Source organism: Protopterus annectens, chromosome 4.part0 (assembly GCF_019279795.1).
Source record: "Protopterus annectens isolate FY-2018-M chromosome 4.part0, PAN1.0, whole genome shotgun sequence".
NCBI lineage: Eukaryota > Metazoa > Chordata > Ceratodontiformes > Protopteridae > Protopterus > Protopterus annectens.
The window spans coordinates 521375340-521389899 of record NC_056733.1 but is presented as its reverse complement, the minus strand read 5'-3'; the positions used below and the strand labels follow the sequence as shown (position 1 = coordinate 521389899).

Genomic DNA, 14560 nt, shown 5'->3' with positions numbered 1-14560 from the left:
CTCCTCATGCAGCTCTGGGACCTTCTCTTTTTAAAAGTCAAAAACAATCCAAAACATACCAAGAAAAATGTCCAAAAGCATCCAAGACGAAAGTAGGAACTCAACAGCAAAAGTTAATCTGTTTATTCAATAAACCAGATATCAAGTAAAAAATGATGAAGTCATTCTTGGTAAAGACGAACTTAATTAATTAATTGGACTATTATCTGATGAAGTCATTCTTGGAAAAGACGAAAACGCAATTTGTTTGTTAAGAGCGTTAATGTGGATTTTTTACTTGATATCTGGTTTATTGAATAAACAGATTAACTTTTGCTGTTGAGTTCCTACTTTCGTCTTGGATGCTTTTGGACCTTCTCTTTTTACCTAATGAATGCTTTAGCGCATAGTTATGCATCATCACCTCCTGGTGCAATTACGTGACCATCCACCTTCCCTACTTACACCTTGTGCTCTTAATTCTGCTTCATCACCTCCTGGTGTAACTCTTGATGCTGTCCTCCATGCCTACTAACACTATGTGATCATACTTCTATACCATCACCTCCCTGTGTAGCTCTGGGACCAGTTTCCATATTTATTGGCACCATGTACTCAGAGCTCTGCTATAGTTACCACCCATTCCTCTTTTTGCAGGACAGTCATGATTAGGACAGTTGTGTCCTGCAAAACAACATGAAAAATGGCAAATGTACTGAAATTTTAGGAGAAAAACTATTTTTGACTCTACTGTAAATATTGCAGAAAATCATATGGATATATATCTGAAATATTGTAATACAGTATATAATAAAACAAGCAACCAAAACTCTACATTGATTTGTCTTTATTTTAGTAATACAATCAAAGTAAATATTGTTCATTGGTTATGGATTATACTGCCTTGCAAAATCTTGTTTCAGTGAGAAATACCCAAATTTTGTGCATCTGAAAAGGTGGCATTCTTGAGCGCTGCACTATCACCACCTTACCTACTCACACCATGTAAACATAGGTCTGCACCATTACCTTCCAGTGGTCGATTGGGACCAGCCTTCTTACTTACTGGTACCATGTAACAATGTTCTACACCAATGCCTTCCTCAGATCATCCTCCTTACCTACTGACAGCATGTGCTCATAGTTCTGTACCATCACCTCGCGATGTAGCCGTTTCTCCCCTTTGCTCAACAACTTCCACTCCTCACTTGAAAAGTCAACTGCAACATCTTCAAAGGTTTCTGGTACCTGAAAAACATTTTTTAAGACTTACTACTACTATAATTTTTAACAAGCTTTTCAAAACAAGTATGCTGTGATAATAGTTGCAGCCATCAGTTCTCTGCCATTTTTATGAGTTATGAATGTACTCTTCTCTGTACCCTAGTGTGAAGAAACAGTTCATCTTAGAAACCGTCAGTAATAAATATGATCCCCAGACTAAATGGCGTGGAAGCAGAATGCACTTCAGTTGTAAGCACTGATGAACCTGATTCCTTTATAACATTTGCATCTGTATCCTAGGGATCATGCATTGTTAATATATCTTTTCCTCCGCCTTGGTAAACAGAGTACATTTTTTCAGAGATAATGATAACTCTCTCCACTATTGCACCCTCATGTATGAAAATCATAACAGCCCATTGACTGCCAGTTATAAATTACTAACACCTGAAGCCTGCCAAGTGGAAGCAAAACAAAGTTTGGTTACAGTCAGTGATAAAGTATAATTGTGAGATACTTACCATGATAATTGCATTTGACCAGTTAGAAATGTTAACAGTCGAACCAAATGACGAACTATCTGCACATAAAGTGGAAAATGTTTACTACCAACCACAAATATGCCAACAGATATTTGGACTTTGTAATGCAAAAACACATGACCAAGTTGCCCCCCTACACACCAGAGGTATTAATTTTATTGATCGTTTTCTTGAAAATATTTCTTCTAATTGGATCACTCCACTTATCTCCTCCCTAGTCAAATCTGACCATCTTTCTGTGATCTTCATTATGAAAACCTAATTTGTGGCCCCTAATAACTTCTTTACATTCAGGGACTACTCCAAAACCAGTTCCTAACTATTTACTGATCTTATTGGAAATCACAATACAGCTCCCCAGCAAATCCTGTAACTGAGGCTGCTGCCTACCATTCTGAATTTTACTCTCTCTTGGATAGATGCATTGAGGCATCTGTACCAATCCAGCGTAAGCATATGCAAAATTTAGAACTAAGCCCATCTGGGGGAACTACCACACAAATAAACTCTACAATGAGAAAAAGCTATCACAAAAAGATGTCCATTTCATCATTATAAAAAGATTTAAAACTGATAATTCTCTCAAACTTACCATTATGAAACATAAGGTAAACTATTCATTTAGGATTGCAATTCCAAAGACATCTATAAGACCTTCTTCAGCTATAGTGACAAGTTCAAAAATAACCTACAATTCTGTATGGAATGCATCTCCAGTGGCACCTCCTTCTCTGACCCCCAGGTCATTATTAATATTCTTGCTAACAAATTCTCTTCCAACTTCATTCCAGCTACCTTCCTCATCTCCTCCATTTCTTCTCACACCTATCCCTCCTAAGATCAATTTGGACAAAGTCCTTTTGGCACCTTCCAAAATTAAACACTACTTCCACAGGTCCTGACAATATCCCTGAGTGTCTGCTGAGAAGTGTAAAGTCACAACTAGCAAAACCCCTCCATCAGCTTTTCAAGCTGAGTCTCTTCACAGTTTATGTCCTTGAGTTGTGGAGAATGGCAATAATGGAGCACTTGCATAAATGTGGTCACTCTCTTGACCATGGGAATTGCAGGTCTTTTAGTCTTACTACTATTATTTGCAATGCTTTGGACAGTATTATAGCAGAACTAATAAACATTGACATAAACTACCTTATATCCCTGGATACACACCAGTTTGGCTTTGTAAAAGGCAGATCATGCTCCCTCAGTCCACACTGCTTATATGGATCTTGCAAGGCCTTTGACACAATCACCCCATGCTGGGATTATTAATGAACTCCTCCAATGCAGCATTAACCCATACATAGTTCGCTGGATTGTGGACTGGTTGTCTGACCGAAATCATACTGTTAAGTTAATGAGTATTTACTCTAAACAGAAAAATGTCACCAGTGGTGTCCCACAGGGCTCTGTCCTGGGTTCTCTCCTCTTTAGTTTATATTTCTTTGACATAAAAGCTAATATCAAGGGATTATACCTAACAAAGTTTGCTGATGGCCATAAACTGGGACTGGTTATCAAATCCCATTCTGATACTCAAGTTTTCTAGCAAAGACTGGACAAAACAAATGCTTGTTGCATTTATCACAGACTTGCCGTCAACACTAATAAATGCAGCATAATTTCCTTTGATAAACCTAGAATCACTACTGCATACCACATAGATAACATTCCACTTAGATTTGACATAGTCATAAGAGACTTGACCATCATGACTCTGTGGTGGTTAGAAAACAATATTCCACATTGCACAACTTATCCTTTGTAGTATCTCTAAGAGGTCCAGAGAAAATACAGTCCCACTTTATTAATTCCTTATTAGGCCCATCATTGAATATAATGCACACTTAGGCACCTACCTCACTAAGTATCCAAACTGGCTTGAAAGACCTCAGTGTTTCCTTACCAAAATCATTTCAGGTTTCAGAACCCTTAGCTACTATGATAGACTAAAAGCTCTGACCCTGCAATCAGTGTCATACAGACTACCGAGGGGGTGATCTCTGCTTAGCATTCTGTGCTGTGAATGATCCAGCACTCTTTGAACTCCTATACTGCCCCATCTTGAACACCATATGGTGTGACAGATACTTAACACAACACCAGATGACATGGCAGATATCTAAGCCAACATATATCCTGTTTCTGGAATAGTCTGCTCTTACCTATCAAGCAACATATCTCCCTTGCAACCTTTAAAATCAGTCTGAATGACCAGATGGGTATCTGCAAATTTTCACTGGGGATATGTGGAGAAAGTCTACTTAATAGGGGACATTATTAGTCTCACACCAGTATCTGGTGATGTAGCTAATCTTCTCAATGGTCTCTTACAGGTACAAGCTTAGCAAGAACCTATGAATGCCATTACTGCATCTCCAGGTCTTCACATTTCAATAACATCACTTGCATGGTGCACTGTTCTGATTCCAGAGTCCTTCAGAAATAGAATCACATCTTTCTGTGTGTTAAGCACATTGTCTGGCTCTAACAACTAGCTGAAGGGGAGCATGTCCTCAGATCTAGGGCCTCTAAGATAGCCCAGAAGACTTCATGACAAGACATTGCCACACACACACACACACACACACACACACACACACACACACACACACACACACACACACACACACACACACACACACACACCCACACATCTACAGTGAGGTTTTACAACTTTGGCAAAAGGAGAAATCCCTAGGACACCACAGCCTCCATTTTATAGGGAAAATTCTTGTATTCACACACTAATGATCACTCATACAGGAGTTGGTCATCAGTGTATCAAACACAAGCCTGGCAGCCAGAACTCTGACTATCTGTCAGACAGAAAACACTATACCCCTCAGCAATGTACCATAGATGTCACTCTCCACTAGATTATGAGCATGGGGACATTACCTCTCTCAAAATCATAAACAATACAATGTCAGTCCCCATCCTGAAACATACACATAGAATGCATCTATACTGCAACTTCCACAAATAGCATGTGACACAACTCTAAGACAGGAATGAACAACTCTGAACAAGTGAACAAACTGAAGTATGATGTACAGAGTGTAAGAACATTTGCAGAGCCAAGAATGAGGTTCAGTATCTATTGTTATGTTATGTACCATGAGTAAGTGTACTGTACCACGAGTAAGTGCACTGTACCACGAGTAAGTATACTGTATTACTTCCCCTATTCCTGTCTCTCCAAGTCCTCCCATTTGGGTAGGATACTAGGATATACAAGTGTGGATGGGGCGACCCCATCAACATGTCCTGAAGGACTCCCCTGGCAAAGCCTTTCCTAGCCTTAAACTGGCAATCTAGCTTTTAATGTCTAGCAAAAATGTTCTGACAACTAAGCTCCTGCATTTCACATGTCTTTCACTGAAGCTAACCATGAAGAAGGCTGCAGAAGCATACACACCTTGGGTCGAATAAGCACTATCAGGACCCTGAAAAGGTTTACAGACTTCATCATAATAAAAAGAAAATACAGTCTACCAAATATTTAGAAAGAGTCTGCTTCCCTGCTTCTTCTTCAAAGAATAGCCAGCTCATTCGCAGCAGATGAAACATACAGCTTACCCAGTCTGCTCCAGTCTCCAGTCCTATCAAAGCAAAGCTTGAGCTGTCTCTTTATATTCATCTGCTCAGCAGCTGATCACTGAAATGCTGGGGATGACATGAAATGGAGGCAAATGAAACTGCTGATTCAAAGTCATTTTAGACATAACACTGGGCTTGAAAGATAGGTTGCTAACCAAATCTAGCTTGTCCTTATGAATCAGTGTAACTATGAAATCATCCTCAGTGATGTGAAACAACAATGTCAAACCATGCAACTGTTGCTTTCGTGTTAGGACATGAATAAATGAATCTTTGTGGGGTCTGTTCAACCATATTTATTACATACAAACACATTACTATTGCTGACTATAGATTGTAACCTATGTAACCTATATACAATTGACTATGATCATGCTTGCTCACTCCCTAGCTGCTCCTTCAAAATGGCACTAAGGTTGTGCGCGTACAGCCTTGCATGCTTCTTAAAGATACAAGCACACACACTTTACATTCTGATCTGCATCCTCCCTCTTTGAGAAGTAGACCTTACAATTATTATGAGACTGTCTGGCATGCAGAAATCAGAGGTAATCTATAGACATGCATTATACAATGTTAAACATATAGGTATGTACAATCAAGTCCATGTTGCTGCATATTTCACACTTGGTTTAGACACTCGTCCATATCAAGTGACATAAAACTGGGAATTAGATTTAGCAACTGGGATAGTTTCTGCAAAATGGTTGACTTTTGGAATGTTCAAATCACTTTCTGGAACAGAATCAGACTTTTGAACACATTCTGGTCTGGAAACAGTGTCTGACTCATTCTTTGATTTAGAGTTTGCATCACAGATACAATGTTGTGATTGCAATGATGATGATGGTTCTGGTACAGGAAGAAGATGTTTGCGAATCCTCATATACTTCACTCCTTTGAAATTTACCAAGTAAGATCTCTGCTCTGCACAGATGCCTGTAATCTGTCCTATTCGATCAAACCCTTTTGTTGTCTGGATTCGTACCATCTCTCCTTCCCTCAATGAACAAAGTAATCTGCTTGATCTGTCATAACAAGATTTCTGGTTATTACGCTTCTTAAATAATTGAGGCTTGATGGTTGCATTATTCTTAGGTTTAGGCTGCAACAAACTTGAAGAAATAGGTAGCATAGTTCTCGTTTGCCTGGAAAGTAGTCTTTGAGCATGTGAGCCAAGAATATCATTATTGGGTATGTTTGTGAGATTAAGTAGATTCAAGAATACATTAATATTGTCATGCTTTGACCTTTAAAGTAACTGCTTCGCACTCTGTACTGCTCGTTCAGCTAGACCATTGGACTGAGGACATTCAGGACTACTAGTGACATGTACAAAGTCCCAATCTTTTGCAAATTTCTTAAAAAACTGGCTAGTGAATTGAGTACCATTGTCAGAAAATAGTTTGTGCGGACTACCATGAAGTGAGAAATGACGTTTTAACTTAGTAATAATAGTAGTTGAGGTTGAGGTTGGTACTAGATCAATCTCAAACCAATTCGAATAAGAGTCTACCAGAACTAAATAGTGTTGATTGCTCCACTCAAAGATATTATTTGCTACAGTAGACCAAGGTAGTTCAAGAACTGGATTTAGCTGAATTGGTTCTCTTTGCAAATGCAGTATAGTACTATTGCATATTGAACAAGAAGAAAGAACTCTATCAATATCTTTTGATAATGAAGGCCAAAATACCAATTCTCTTGCTCTTCTCTTAGTAGATGTGGATCCTGGATGATCACGAAGCAAAATCTGAATATATTCTTGTTGTAAGGAAGCAGGAACAACAATTTTAGGGCCTTTTAAAATAATGCCATCTTCCATCACCAATTCATCTCTGTAAGGAAAACACTCTTGCACCTCAGGTGATACACTAGATTGCTTTGTCGGCCATCTGGCATTAATATAATGATCGTGCTTCTGTGAAACTGCATCAGTTTGGGTGCGATCTCTAAACTCATCAAGTATAGTGGTGGAAAAATTATGCACTGACATCACATCAAAGTCAAAAGTTTCTGCATCAAGCTGTTCTGTTGTATTTCTAGGAGATCTGGATAAAGTATCAGCCAGATAAAGCAACTTACCTTTAGTGTAGACCAATCTGAAATTGTACTTTTGCAATTTGAGCATCATTCTTTGCAATCTCCCTGGAGCAGAATCCATAGGCTTCTTTAGAATAGTAACTAGATGTTGTTGATCAGTCTCAATCTGACTAGTTCAACCATAAATATAATCATGAAACTTGGAGCATGCAAATACTATAGCCAAAATCTCTGTCTCAGGTTCAGCATACTGCATCTCAGTTTGGGTTAGTAATCTAGATGCATAGGCTACTGGTCTGCCGTCTTGAAGTATAACTGTGCCTAGGCCAAATTTTGAAGCATCACAGGAAAGGATAACTGGTTTGTTCACATAAAAGTATCTTAACGTAGGTGGTGTGGCAATTTTCTGCTTAAGGTCTTCAAATGCCTTCTGATGATGTTCCAACCGTGACCATGCAACATTTGTGCATGTTAGCTCTCTTAAAAATGCTGTTAACTCACTGAAGTCTGATATAAACTTGCCTAAATAGTTGATTGTGCCCATAAAACACTGTAAACTTTGAACATTCTCTGGCACTGATATTTCTAGAATAGCTGCTTGTTTGGTTGGGTCTGGTCTCAAGCCAGTACTTGTAAACAAATGACCTGCGTACGTAACTTCTGGAAGTCTAAATTTCCAGGATTGAGCTTTAAGTTCACTTCACGTGCTCTGTCCATAACTTTCTTGAGGTTTCTGTCATGCTTGGCTTCACCATTGCCTCCAACCAACAGATCGTCTACTATTATGCCACAAGGATAACCCCCAAAAATTTGCTCCATTGCATGCTGAAAAACTTCACTTGCAGAATTTATTCCAAATGGCATCCTTAGGAATCTGTAGCTGCCAGAGTACCAAAAGTAGTTAGAAATGAGGATTTGTGATCAAGCATCACTTGCCAAAATGAACTCTTTGCATCCAAAACAGAAAACACAGTGGCATTTGGTATTAAAGCTGCAACTTCTTCAACTGTATGCATTGGATGATACAGTCTTTTTAATGCTTTGTTCAAATCTCTTGGGTCAATGCATATTCTGATTTCATCTGAGCCTTTCTTGTGAGTGGTTACCATGGACAATAACCATTCAGTTGGTTCTGTGACTGGGCAAATCACACCTTGCTGCACCTTTTTATCCAGCTGAGTTTTTACTTTATCTTGCATTGCTACTGGAACTCTTCTTGCTGGTCTGGCTATTGGAGTGATCTCTGGGTCTAACTTCATGGAACATACAACTGGAAGTTTACTCAATTTGTCATCAAAAACATCAGCACACTCTGAAAAAATGACTTAGGAGAAATTGGAACTTGTAACTGCACTCACATGATATACTTCTTTAGCAAAAGACAGCAGATTCATTCTTAAACGATTTTTGAGACCCAATAAAGATTGCACTGGTCTTCGCACTATGCAGAATAACAAGTTGTAATAGTTCTCAGCCAAATAACATGAAAGTATCACTGAACCTTCGGTTTGAATTTCTTCACCTCCATAAGCAATAAGTCTCGCACTACTGGTTACATTGAGTTGTTCGGTAATTCTCACTTTTGCAAATGTGTCTGCTGATATAACATTACACTTTGACCCAGTGTCTACTTTGAGCTCTGTGGATTTTCCATTAATCCGGACTGTACAAAACACTTCACTTCTTGTTAATACGTTTACTGCATCAACTCTTTCACCAAGCACTGATACAAGATCTACACAGAAAGCTGACTGTTTCAGCTCTACTTGTTCAACTTGCTTTTTTGTGCAACCTTTCTTTACAACTACGTGAGGCTTACTTGACTTACAAAACTTTAGGAAATGGCTCCATTTTTGAAACTTGTGACATTGCTGACCAAATGCTAAGCCCTTCTGTATTTTAGATTCATGATTTGCACCACAATTACGACAGTTAACAATAAAGCTAGATTTGGGTTTTGCTGATTCACATCTGTCTTGCACTGAGCTGGCGCTGAAACTTGCACTTTTCCTGGAACTTTCTAAAAAAACCTCATGGCTTCTTTGGAAATCCTGTAGCTGCCACGTACTTAGGCCTATTCTTGTTTGTCACGTGCTGCATACTGTCTACATGTGCTCTGGAGCCAACCGAAGCCATGCTTTTGTCATTTGCAAGCATACTTGCATGTTTTTCTGTCACCTCATGGATTTGACAAATCTCTGTGGCTTTGCTCAACATTAAATCATTGTCACAAAGTAAAATCTTTCTCACAGCAGCACTATTAATACCACATACAAGCCTGTCCTTTATCAGCTCATCCTTTAGATCACTAAACCAACACGTCTTAGCTCTGTTTCTCAAGTCATTTATATAAGCTGCAAGTGTTTCCCCTGGTTTCTGATCTTGTGTAAAACAAATGCCTCTCTAACGTAACATTCGTCTGGGGGTTGCACATTTCTCTAAACCTGTGCTTCAAACACTTGGGGTCTTCCTTTGAGTCAGCTTGTACAACAATATGGCGGTCTGCACCTTCTCCTTATTACACTTCTGGTGCATACACAAACAAATGCTCTCTTTCTATGGCCTCTGACCCTGCTAGGTTTAGCAAAATGAATGCCCTGGTGCATGCATCTCTATCTGCATAAGCTGCTTGTATGAAAATAGCTTACTATTACTCAAATATTCTTCAGTTCTCTGCAATATTCTGATCAAAGACAAGTGGTAGGGGCTTTCAAAATCTGTCTGCCATATTAATACATACCAGCAAAGGGGTTTTGCGAATAATCATGAACATACTCACATACACATATGCAGACGTTTGTGGCATAAATAGAACTTGTCCAATCCCTTCATGCTCTGAACTTATATTTTCATTGGACTTCGTGTTCTGAACTTATATTTTCATTGGAATTATCGGAATCATGCAAATGAATGAACTTGTAATACTTTCGAATAACTGGAGTTTTGCGAAATAAACTTTGCAGGCTTTTCGATACTTTACTGAAATTTGCAAAATACCTTTTCAGACTTTTCATTGCTTTCGGAATTTTATCAGTAAAGGCAGAGATGCTAAAGTCATTTATCATCATTTGTTATACTTTTGGAATTTTACCAGTAAAGGCAGAAATGCTACAGTCATGCACCATCATTTGTTAAATTCGTCATTTTAAGAAACATTTGAGAACTTTACGATGCGATTGAATAACTCACAAGCACTTTAATACTCTTGTAATGTCATCTTTTGCAAGAAAACACCTCTTATCAGTGTAAGAAACATGTTAAACAATTGCACAATGCAAATAAATTGAACATCTGTTGCCCAAAACTCAATAACTTTCAAAGTAATTGTACTTTGCGAATTTAAACATACTTGTTTTGCTTTAAACAGGCTAGTTTTGCTTTACAGTTAATCATTTCATCAAATACTTTTATCTTCAACATTTTCTTTAGTTAACAGACTTTTCATCCTTTCTGCTTGCCTGATATTGCAGTTTGTGCCCTTGTAATGCCCGTTTATTGTCTTTCACGTCGAGTAAATAATTTGTTTTATTTCTCATTACCTTTGATTCTTTCTGCCTATTTTTGTGCTCTTTTCTCTTGGTTTTGCCTTCACTATTGTCTTTATATCTCATGGCTCGGAATATTCTTCTCTCTTCCATCCTAGTTCTGACACCATGTCGCTTTCGTGTTAGGACACAAATAAACGAATCTTCGTGGGTTCTGTTCAAGCAGCTTTATTATATACAAACACATTACTATTGTTGACTATAGACTGTAAGTTAAGTAACTTATACACAATTAATGACAATGATCATGCATGCTCACTCCATAGCTGCTCCTTCAAAATGGTACTAAGGTTGTGCACATGTGCAGGTTATGTACGTGCACATACAGCCTCGCGTGTTTCTTAAAGATACACACACACACTTTACACTCTTAACTATACAACCCTGCAGTAATTGATTGTACACCTCCTGTGGTGCTGCAACACATCAATCATTGAATCAACAAAGAATATACTCATGCTCCTTCTGCAATACTTGTACTTCGGACTGTAATTTCAAATGTACTAACTGGTCTTTAAAGACATATCAAAAAATCCTTTTATTCTCATGAAGAATCATTGTAAGCATTCAAGTTTAATTAGCTGCATAGCCTTAATCTGCAGTATGTACTAATATATTCACTAGTAAACACATAAAAGAGACAAATGTTGGCATCATTACATCCACTGTGTCTAGAAATAGAAGTTCTAAAAATAAAATGGATACTAGAATAACTTTTTCTAAGATCTCAGCAGACAGCCAAATGCTGTTGGAGACCTCCACAAAAAATTATTTGACTAATAATATCTTCTTCGATAAAATAACTTCTATTGACGTTATTAAAATAGCTCAGACTAACACAAGCAGTTTTCATACAATTACTTTTTAAGTCTAGAAGATAAGCACCAACCCCAAAATAAATCAAGAAACATCTGGGAAGTTCACATGGCAGAATGATTTCACATAGTATTACAAATTTATTGCTATCTGTAAATGTTCCTATTCAAATTTCTGAAGCACCCAAAGAACAAGAGAATATAATATTAAACAAAACAGGGACAAACATGAATGGATCCGAGCCAAATCTGCTGCACATGACAGATGGCACAGCACTAAAATCCTCTGACTTCTATCAGCCAGCCATCAAGTAGCCAAGACATTATGTAAGGATTAACCCCTAGAGATTTTAATTTCTCAATTATTTTGAAATGCAGAAGAATTTCAAAAGCTTTAGCCATATCAACAAATCAAAAATAGAAAAAGATATGTTAATAACCCATGCGCAAATGATGCAACTAAAATCAATTGAGCTGACAAAGCATGAGTGGAAACTATATTTGCTTGAAATGACTATTTCAAAATTATTTAACTGCTGTTCACAGGTTCATAGGTTCATAGGTAGGTACTATGCTATCAGCCCTAGGACCTATACAAGCCCAGCCAAAAAGGTATCCTGGCTTTTGCCACCCAACAAAATTATTTTCCTGTGCCACTGTCGAGCAAAGCCATAGAAGTGATCCCCGGGGTGAAGTTCCTATTTCCCATCCAATCATCAAGATTTTTCTTGAAGAGTACTAATGAGGAGCTTTGTTTGATATAGATAGGTATTTTATTCCAGAGTATGGGAAGTCTCTGTGACAGGAATCTGTCTCTCTGGCATGTTCTATTTATTGTGGTGACAAGGTTTAGGTCCCTAGAGCGTGTAGCCCAGAGGGGATTGGGACTTCTTTAAGTGAAGCATGTCCAACAGCTCTGGGTTTGACATAGCTTTGTATGTTAGGCAGAGATCACCTCTGAGTAGGCGATATGCGACGGAGTAAAGCTGGAGTTTTTTGAGACGTTCTGCATAGGGCATCTGTTTGAGGCCGGTAATCCTCTTTGTGAGGTATTTCTGCGGCCTTTCCAGTTGTTGTAGATGTCTTGTGAGGTACATACCAAAAGGGGCTTTGTACGCTATAATGGGTCTAATGAGTGATGAGTAGAGGGGAACAATGACCTCTTTTTTTCTGGATGAGAAACCTTTTGTGATGAGGTGTGCCACGTAGAAGGATTTCCTGACTACTGTGGCGATGTGATTATCAAAGGAGAGACTACTGTCCACCTGTGTCCCAAGGTTTCTTATCACACTTATGGTGTTAAGTATACTACCGCCTATGTTGTAGTTCATGGGTACAGAGTTTTTACCAAAGGGGATGACAATGCACTTTTTGGCATTGAGCTTGAGGCCATGGCTTTGACACCAGGCATCTGTCTCACTGAGGCCCTTTTGTAGGATGTCTACATCTTTAGGAGTTTCAATTATGGCTCCTAGTTTGCAGTCATCTGCGTACTTCATTAGCCAAAGACCTTCTGTGTTAGCCTGTACTTCAGAGAAGTAGATACCAAACAGGAGAGGACCCAGGACTAAACCCTGTGGTACTCCACTTGTCACTGGTCTGAAGTCGGATTTGGAGTCTGCTACTTTCACAGTGTGGGTTCTGTCAGTGAGCCAGTTGGCAACCCATCTTGTGACATAGGGATTTATACCTAGTTTAGTGAGTTTATCTATAAATCCAGAGTGGGGAATGGTGTTGAAAGCCTTGGCAAGATCTAGATTGGCTGTGTAAACCAACTTACCCTTATCTATGGCTTTGGTGACTGCTTCAAAGAAGTCTATCAGGTTTAGGAGACATGATCTGCCTTTTACAAACCTGAACTGGGTGGGGTCCAGAGTTTGGAGATTACCAATGTCTTTGTTTATAAGTTCCATGATGATACGTTCCATGGCCTTGCAGACCAGGCTCATCAGGCTAATGAGGCTGTAGTTCCCAGGGTCTGTGGTGGCTCCCCCCTTGTGGAGTGGGATAACCGTCGCTGTGCACCATTCAGTGGGCAAAAAGCCTGAGGTGAGGCTATGATTGAACATGGTACTTAGGTGGGGTGCCAGTTCATTCTGTAGTTCATGTAGAATGCAGCCTGTGATGTTGTCTGGTCCCATGGATGCTGTGTTCTTGGCTTTGGAAAGTGTGGTTTTTACCTGTGCAGCTGTGATTACAGGAATTTTGCATTCTTCCGGTATAGAGATGGGCTCTTTAGGGGGTGAGAGGGGGGTGAAGTTAGCACTGAACCTATCTGCCTGGATGTTGGCAATATCAGTTGGGACTGTATATTTAGTGCCATTGTGCTGTAACTCAGAGCAGATTTGAGTGTTGCCATTGAAATTCATGACACAGCTATAGAATGTTTTATGGTTGTCTTTAGAATCAGTGGCGATTTTGTTTTCATAACTAGCTTTGGAGGATTTTATCAGGGATCGCAGCTTCTTACTGAGGCTGACCAGGGAGCTCCTCCACTCATGGCATTTTACTCTCTTTTGCAACAGTTTCTTCCTTCTGTTGTACAGTTTGTTTATGGCAGGGGACCACCAGATTGGCTTCCTTTTTTTGGAGGATAGCGTCTTGGTTCTGTTTGGGACAGCACGATCCATGCACTCGTGTAAGTGCTTATAAAGTGCAATTGTGTAGGATTCAGTAGTCGTAACTGCATTGTCCATCTGCATGGGTGTCATGAAGTTCACCACTTCTGTATTAAGAAGCACGAAGTTGGCTTTGGAGAAATTTTTTGCCATGGTTCCTTAATGGGGAAGTGAGGGCAGGATGTGGATAT

The 14560-nt window shown here is 39.0% G+C and overlaps 1 long non-coding RNA gene across 1 annotated transcript in view; it reads right to left on the bottom strand.

Moving 5' to 3' along the window:
• LOC122800129 overlaps positions 1-14560 on the bottom strand; it is a 61054-nt gene that overhangs the window by 28369 nt on the left and 18125 nt on the right. Inside the window, exon 2 of the long non-coding RNA XR_006364537.1 lies at positions 1101-1227. This is a non-coding gene — a long non-coding RNA (uncharacterized LOC122800129). The remainder of the gene's footprint in view (positions 1-1100; positions 1228-14560) is intronic.